We start from the raw sequence: 8225 nt of genomic DNA, 5'->3' as shown, positions 1-8225 counted from the left end.
CAAATATCAATTATTTTTATGTCAGCTTTATACCAGTCAGTCTAAGGCTTTTTATCAATTTACAGATGGAAAAGATCATTTTCAGGTCTTACTTCAGTGTCCCTTATATTTTCAGTTATATGTCTTCTCCCTTGATTATATTCCTTCAATTTTTTTCCTAAGTGAAGTCCATTTAAAATTTATATCTTCCTTTTTTTAAACATTTCTGTTTTGAGTTTTTGAATTTCTGATTCAAAAATACAAATAAAGCTGCCACTTCCGTCTTCAACTCCCATGAAACAAGATGGAGGAAGATTCTGAGTCTGTGCTGCAGTTCCTGCCTCAGCTGCTGCTGGAGGTGAAGGACCTGCGGAGGTCTCCCCGGAGACAGCTACTCCAGAGCCCCCTTCTTCGACTGCAGTCTCCCTGGGGGTGGAAGAACCTGTCCGGGACACGAATTAAAAAGTGACGTTTTGCTAAGGCTGTGGGAGACACCCCCATCATGAAAACAAAGTGGAACCTGAACCATCCAAGGACTCACTGACTTCCTCAAAAAGTTCCTTGACCTTGTGGCCTCAGAACAGTTGTTTACTTATATGAATCAGTTCTTTGTCCCTTCCCAGACCAGGAAGTTGGAACGCTCTATGAGTGTTTTGGCAGCGATGGTAAACTCGTCCGACATTATTGCAAATCTCAGGCACGGGAATGAACCGCAGAGAAGAACAACTCGCTACTTAAAACCAATCTTCACAAAGGAAAGAGCTCTGAAATGCTTTGATGCTTGTGGCAAGAGGCTTAAGGATATGATCTACTTAGCCTTTCAAATGCCAACCATAGCAGCAACATCATGCTTCCAACAAACCTGACGGCACTATCCCTCTTACAAATGAAAGGAGGCATTTCCTTTCTTTAGAAAGTGAGGAGCCAAAGTTTTGTTACTCACTTTATTTCTCCTTGTCTGGGAAAAGACCGTTCCTCTTCTTGTTCAATCAAATGTGTTGGCATCCTACAACAAAACAGTAAACTTTCCAGGAGAATTTACAACTGAGGGAAGTGGGAAAGAAACCATTTAAAATACACAAATATATAAATAATCAACCAAGGAATAAACTATGCATTGCTTCAATAGTAGCCATTATTGCAACTGGTCATGAAGGAATTATATGCTTTTCCAAATTCATTCACATTTCTGGTCTTGGTTTTTGTTTGTTTGGAGTAACATAAACCTTTTTCAGTCTGCAAGTGTCTGAATTGCAGTAGTTCTGCCCTTAAGAATTTGTGGCAGACTTCCATTTTTGTTTGTTTGTTTTTTACACTAGTCATAGAAGTGTTAATATGATGCCCAGAGAATCTAGTAGAAAGCCAAAATATTCTCTTCACTGCCTATGTATGGCAACAATCTTATCTCCCTTGAATTATCAATGTCAGTCACCATAGAGAGAAAGCAATCCCCTTCTTTGTCTGGTGATTCCATGATAGTAAGAGCCCCAAACAGCAGCATAAAGTCCTTCTTCTGATTCAATAAAATAGTTTCATGTTTCCTAAGAACCAAGGCATTTAAACCAGCAAGGAACAAAATCAGTCTTGAAAATAGAAAAATGGGCATGTAGTCCATCAGAGGAAAAGGTAAGTGTTACCACTGCCATTTCCACCTATCCGTTCCCAGGTCAAGAATTCTAATGATGGAAACAAGTCACCATTTATTAGACACTGGGTCAGAATATATTCTATATTTTATAGAAATCACCCAACTATACAATACAGTGTTTAACTGAGATGTAAGCTCTTTTATTGTTCTATCATGTCTGCTGCTTCTAGTGAGGGTATATGGAAAAAACAGTGAATATCTTGGACAGGTTTTTTTTTTTTTTTTGTAAAATGAATTTCTTGATACAAAGCAATGTGACATGGAATACAAAAAAGAATTAAAGTATTCAGAAAGTCCTCAAAGGCTGTATTGTCAGAGATTTGAAATAGGGAAAGCAAATGCACATCCGGACTCTGGTTCTATTCCAGTGAGAACAAATTTTCACTCCTTCCATGATGGAAAGAATACATTACAATCGACCTATTCTAAGGGAGGGTACTAGTAGCCCCAGGGAGTGTTGAAATGTTGGGTGCACAGAGTTGTTTCCTGCTATTTGCAGGTTGTGCCCTCATCAGGGATTTAGCCAGATCAACTTTAGTTAGAGGAAACTTAAGTTTCTTAGACTCTGCTTAACTCTACCATGTCACCAACACTGTATGCGTCCTTCTACATCTCTGCCCAATGAACATTATGCAGTGTAGATCTGTACCTCTGTCATCTCTTCCAAACAAAGTGAAAAAAACAGGTACATTATTTAAAATTCTTTCCACTGGGAATATTCCCTATCCCTATTTCCCCTCTGGTCTACTCCTGAGGATTGACTGGTGTCAGCGTAACAGGTAGAACTCTCAATTAACTGAATCATTTTTTTCTTTCCTTTCTTCTTTCTCCATCAGTCTGAAATAGGAAACTCCCCATGAGGCCAGATTGTGTACTGAAGAAGAGTTTGCAATACAGCAGGAATAGGTTTTTCTAACTTCTAATTTCCAAGGGTGGTTATCACTGTGAGTACATGTCATTCAAGAGACAAAAAACTTACCAAAGATGATTATTTGTCAGGAGGATATACAGATTTGATCACTCTTTGGACACAAAGATAAGAAAGATCTGTCCACTCATTCTCACTTCATAAATAGTCACCTCCACTAATTCATCATCTACAGTGCAGTAGGCTTAGCTCATATAGACTTGCCTGATTTAATTATTTTAATTAAGGATTGATTGAAAAGTAGTACTGCTAGTAGTAGGATATGGTATAATAATTTAAAGTAGTAATATTATTCACCACAAAGATTGATCATTTAATATATCAGACCATGTTTCTGTTTTGTACATGTTTGTATATGTATATATGAATATACATATTATATGTATATTCATTATGTAGTTTGCACACAGATAAAATTATGTATAGTACACACAAATAAAATTATGTATATTGCACACAAATAAAAAATACTCTGCCATACATTCCTGGAATGTCAATTTTCTTTTAATATATGTTATTATTTATGCTATTGGTGATGGATAGTAAAAAAAATGCTATATTGAGTTTTTGTCACTACAAATAGTGTCTCAAAAAATCATTCATGTAAGTTTTCCTATGAGAGTTTTACAGACTATAGAATGAATTCCACTTCAGACTTGATAAGTAGAAGAGTTTATGTCAGATTTTAATAATACTCGTATTTTACAAGAATAATTTCAAACAATGTTGTAGCAATTCACAATCCATAAGCAAATTACATGCAAGTAGTGTATCTATAAATTTTTCCACAGATGTTGCTTTTTCTTTTACCTTCTGCCAATCTAAAGGTGAATCAATGGTACTTCCTTGGGCTTTGTTAATTTTCATTCCCTATTATTGTGTTTGGACGTTTTCATGCATGTGTTTACAATTCACATTTCCTCATTTATGAATTAACTGTATTGTTGCCCAGTTGGAAAATATGATAGATGGATAGAAAATAGCACCCATTTCTTGCCTTTTTATAATTTATATTACCCTGACTACAAATAAGGTTGAATAATTTTCTTAGTTTATTAGATACTTTCCTCTCATCTTTTGTGATTTTTCTGTTTCTTTTTTTTCAGATTTTATTGATCTTATTAAGTTGTCATATCTCTCTGTATGCTATTTTTATTTTGTTTTTCCTCTGTGTGGACAATGTTTTATTTTTTTCTCATGTCTTCCATTTTTCTTTTGACTGTGCCTGGTTAACTTTTGCCAAGTAACATAACAATTAGTTGTAATCAAATATATCCGCTTTTCTCTTTATGACATCTAAGTATTGTCCTAGGTATAAATAATGTCTTATACCTCAAGAATATACAGAGGCCCAGATCCCGTGAGACCACAAGGCAGCAGCAGCCTGTGGCACATAAGGCAGTTGCGATGAACTTAAGGTGGTGAGACCATAGCTCTCCAACTGTGAGTCTGTGGTGCTCTTGGGCTGCCTCTCAGCTGGTGGGCGCGGGTCACTGGCCTGGCCTGGGGCACAGATGGTCCTCCAGAGGTGCAGCAGCAGCCACAGGCCAGTGTGGGCCCACATGGCTCTTCTCCATGGGGGAGGAAAGGCAGAGCAGAAGTGTGCTGGCAGCACCCACCTGCTAATACCAGTAGTTAATGATGATCAAAGATGTAGCTGTTGACTTCCCCCAGGAAGAGTGGGCATTGCTAGACACATTCTAGAGAAAACTGTTCAGAAAAGTGATGCTGGAGAATATCAATCATCTGGTCCTGGTGCGATGTCAGGTCTGCAAATCAGATGTGCTTTCCCAGTTGGCATAAGGAGAAGAAGTGTGGAGAAAAGGAATAGGATTTCTCCAAAAGCCGGAGTCTTGTAAAAAGCAGCAAGAAATGATATTCATGCAACTTACCTGCAGGAAGACAATTCTAACATCATGCCATTGATTTGTCACACACAAAAGAATTCCTTTACATGTAATTATTTGGCAGAAGATTCCACTCTCAGATCCACAGTGATTTTACATGCATTAATTCCCATGAGAAAGAAACTGTATTTAAGCAAACCACTTAGAAAAGTCCTCAGTGACCAGTCATCTTTTAATCAACATAAAGAGATTCACACTAGAAATTAAATAATGTGAATGCCACTGAAGTTCTAAAACCTTTATTGAAAGCTCTGTCCACAGACAATACAATGGAACTCAGAAAGGAGATAAACCATATGAATGTCTTCTATGTGGGAAAACTTTCATTAGATTTCCTTACCTTAGATGATCTGAGGGAACTCACACAGGAGAGATACCCCATGAATGCCACCTATGTGTGAAAACCTTCAGTCAATATTCTTGTCTCAGATGACATGAGAGAAAACATAATGGAGAGAAACCCTATGCATCTCATTCATATGACAAAGCCTTCATTCAGTGCTCTGCCCTCAGATGACATGGTTGAACTCACCCTGGAGAGAAACCCCATGAATGTCATCTATGTGGGAAAGCTTTCACTCAAAGTTCTGTCCTCAGGCAACATGAGAGAATGCACCATGGAAAGAAACCATAAAAATGTTATCTATATTAGAAAACCTTAATTTTTCTATCCTTTGACAACAAGAAGTTATTCAAACTTGAGAGAACCTGAGTGTCATCAATGGGGGAAAGCTTTCAGTTCAATATTCTGATCTTAGATGGAATGAGAGAACTCACACTACACATATTTCAAATATGGAAGTGACTTCAGCCATAGCTTTAACCTTTAAACACAACAGAGAACTCAAATACTGAAGAAACCATTTGTAATCTATATGGTAGTGCCTTTAGCTATCTGTATTATTTCAGTTAATATAAGGCAGTTCATAGAGGAGAGAATCTGTATGAATATCATCTATGCAGCAAGACCTTATTAGATTGATGATATATCATATGAGAGAACTCACAATATAAATCTAGTAGAAGTGAAGATTCCTCATCTACCCTTCTGAGAAGAAAGCCAAAAATATTACACATGGGGAATTCCATGGACTCAGTGTAGGAGTGCCTTAATTTGTAATTCATTCTTAAAAAAAAAAGAATGAGTGGACTTCATAGGAATGAAAAAAGAATATATAGAACTTCGCCTAGATGGTTTTCTAATCATTTGTTTTATATTTTACCACATGGTTTTTTTGTTTGCTTGTTTTTGTTTTTTTAATTTAATTTTATTGAGATTGTTCACATACCGTACAATTATCCAAAGATCCAAAGTGAACAGTCAATTTCCCAAGGTACCATCATAAGCTGTGCATCCATCACAATTAACTTTTTTCCAATTTTTACAATATTTTCATTACTCCAGAAAAGAAATAAAGACAAAAAAGGAAAATTCAATTCCTAACATACCTTTAACCACCACCCCCTCCATTATTGACTCATAGTATTGGTATAGTATATTTGTTCTTGTTGATGAAAGAATGTTATAATACTGTTAACTGTAGTACATAATTTGCAATGGTATATTTTTCGCTATATATCCCTCTATTATTAACTTCTAGTTACATTGTCGTACATATGTTCTAGTTCATGAAAGAGATTTCTAATATTTGTACAGTTAATCATGGACATTGTCCACCACAAGATTCATTGTTTTATACATTCCCATCTTTTAAGCTCCAACTTTCCTTCTGGTGACATACTTGACTCTGAGCTTCCCCTTTCCACCACATTCACACACCATTCAGCACTGTGAGTCATTCTCACAACAAGCTGTTATCACCTCTGTGCACTTCCAAACATTAGGTTAAACCTATTTGAACTTTCTGTTCATAATAAGCAAATACTCCCCATTCTTTAGCTTCATTCTATATCCTGATAACTTATATTTCATGTCTATGTGTTTACATATTATAATTAGTTCATATCAGTGAGACCATGCAATTTTTTACCTTATGTGTCTGACTTACTTCACTCAATGTAGTACCCTCAAGATTTCTTCATCAACCTGTTTTTTTTAAGACAATTTTGTTCACCCACTATACTTTCTGTCCTGAGTAAACAATCGATTGTTCCCTGTGTAGTCACATATTTATGTATTCATCAGTATCACCACTATCTATATAAGGACATCTTCATTGCTTCCACAAAGGAGGAAGAGTCAAAGAAGGTAGATAGAAAAAAGAAAAAAGTAAAAGAAAAAGAAAACATGACAGTTAAAAAGCAATGAAGGGAAAGATAGAATTAAACTAAAATAGAATAAAAGAGTCAGGCAACATCACCAATGCCAAGAGTCCCATACCCCTCCCTTATACCCCCTCTTATATGCATTTAGCTTTGGTATATCGCCTTTGTTACATTAAAGGAAGCATAATACAAAGTTTCTGTTAACTATAGTCTCCAGTTTGCATTGATTGTATTTTTCCCCAATACCACCCTATTGTTAATACCCTGCAAGGTTGACATTCATTTGTTCTCCTTCAAGTAAAAAAATATTTGTACATTTTATCACAATTGTTGAGACTCTAGTTTTCACTGAGTTGTACAGACCCAGTTTTTATCTTTCCTCTTTCCTTCTGGTGTCCCACAAGCCCCTAACCTTTCTCTTTCAACCATACTCACAGTCATCTTTGTTCAGTGTACTTATATTGCTGTGCTACCATCACCCAAAATTGTGTTCCAAACCTCTCACTCCTATCTTTTCCTATCTGTCTGTAGTGCTCCCTTTAGTATTTCCTGTAGAGCAGGTATCTTGTTCACAAACTCTCTTTTTGTCTGTTTGTCAGAGAATATTTTTAAACTCTCCCTCATATTTGAAGGACAGCTTTGCCAGATATAGGATTCTTGGTTGGTGATTTTTCTCTTCCAGTATCTTAAATATATCACTCTACTTCCTTCTTGCCTCCATGGTTTCTACTGAGAAATCCACACACAGTCTTAACAAGGTTCCTTTGTATGTCATGGATCACTTTTCTCTTGCTGCTTTCAGAATTCCCTCATTGTCTTCGATGTTTGATAATGTGATTATTAAGTGTCTTGGCATAGGTCTATTCTAATCTATTCTGTTTGGGGTACACTGTGCTTCTTGGATTTGTAGTTTTATGAATTTCAAAAGAGATGGAAATTTTTCATTGATTATTTCCTCTATTATTGCTTCTGCCCCTTCTCCCTTCTCTTCTCCTTCTGGGACACCCATGACATGTACATTCATGCACTTCATGTTATCATTCTGTTCCCTGAGATGTTGCTCATATTTTTCCATTCTTTTCCCTATCTGTTCTTTTGCATGTAGGATTTCAGGTATCTTGCTCTCCAGTTCCTGAGTGTTTTCTTCTGCCTCTTGAGATCCGCTGTTTTATGTCTCCATTGTGTTTTTCATCTCTTGTGTTGTGCCTTTCATTTCCATAGATTCTGCCAGTTTCTTTTCCAAACATTTGATTTCTACATTATGTTTACCCAATGTTTTCATAGCCTTCATCTCTTTTGTTGTATCTTCCCTGAACCCATTGATTTGGTTTTTGTTCTGATTTAGCATATTTTTTGAAAGTCCTTAATAGATTGTTTCATTAAAGTGAAACAATATCTCAACTGTATCTTGATTGAGGTGTAAGTTTGTTCCTTTGACTGGGCCATATCTTTGTTTTTCCTGGTATAGATTGTAGTTTTCTGTTGTCTAGGCCTCTGGTATCCTTGGTTACCCCAATCAGATTTTCCCAGACCAGCA

General features: G+C 36.4%; 1 pseudogene; it reads left to right on the top strand.

The window, feature by feature from the left end:
• Positions 1-283: 283 nt before the first annotated feature.
• On the top strand, positions 284-627 carry LOC119540972 (annotated as a pseudogene).
• The last annotated feature ends 7598 nt before the right edge of the window (positions 628-8225 follow it).

Source organism: Choloepus didactylus, chromosome 7 (genome assembly GCF_015220235.1).
Source record: "Choloepus didactylus isolate mChoDid1 chromosome 7, mChoDid1.pri, whole genome shotgun sequence".
NCBI lineage: Eukaryota > Metazoa > Chordata > Mammalia > Pilosa > Megalonychidae > Choloepus > Choloepus didactylus.
This window is presented reverse-complemented; position numbering and strand designations above follow the sequence as displayed.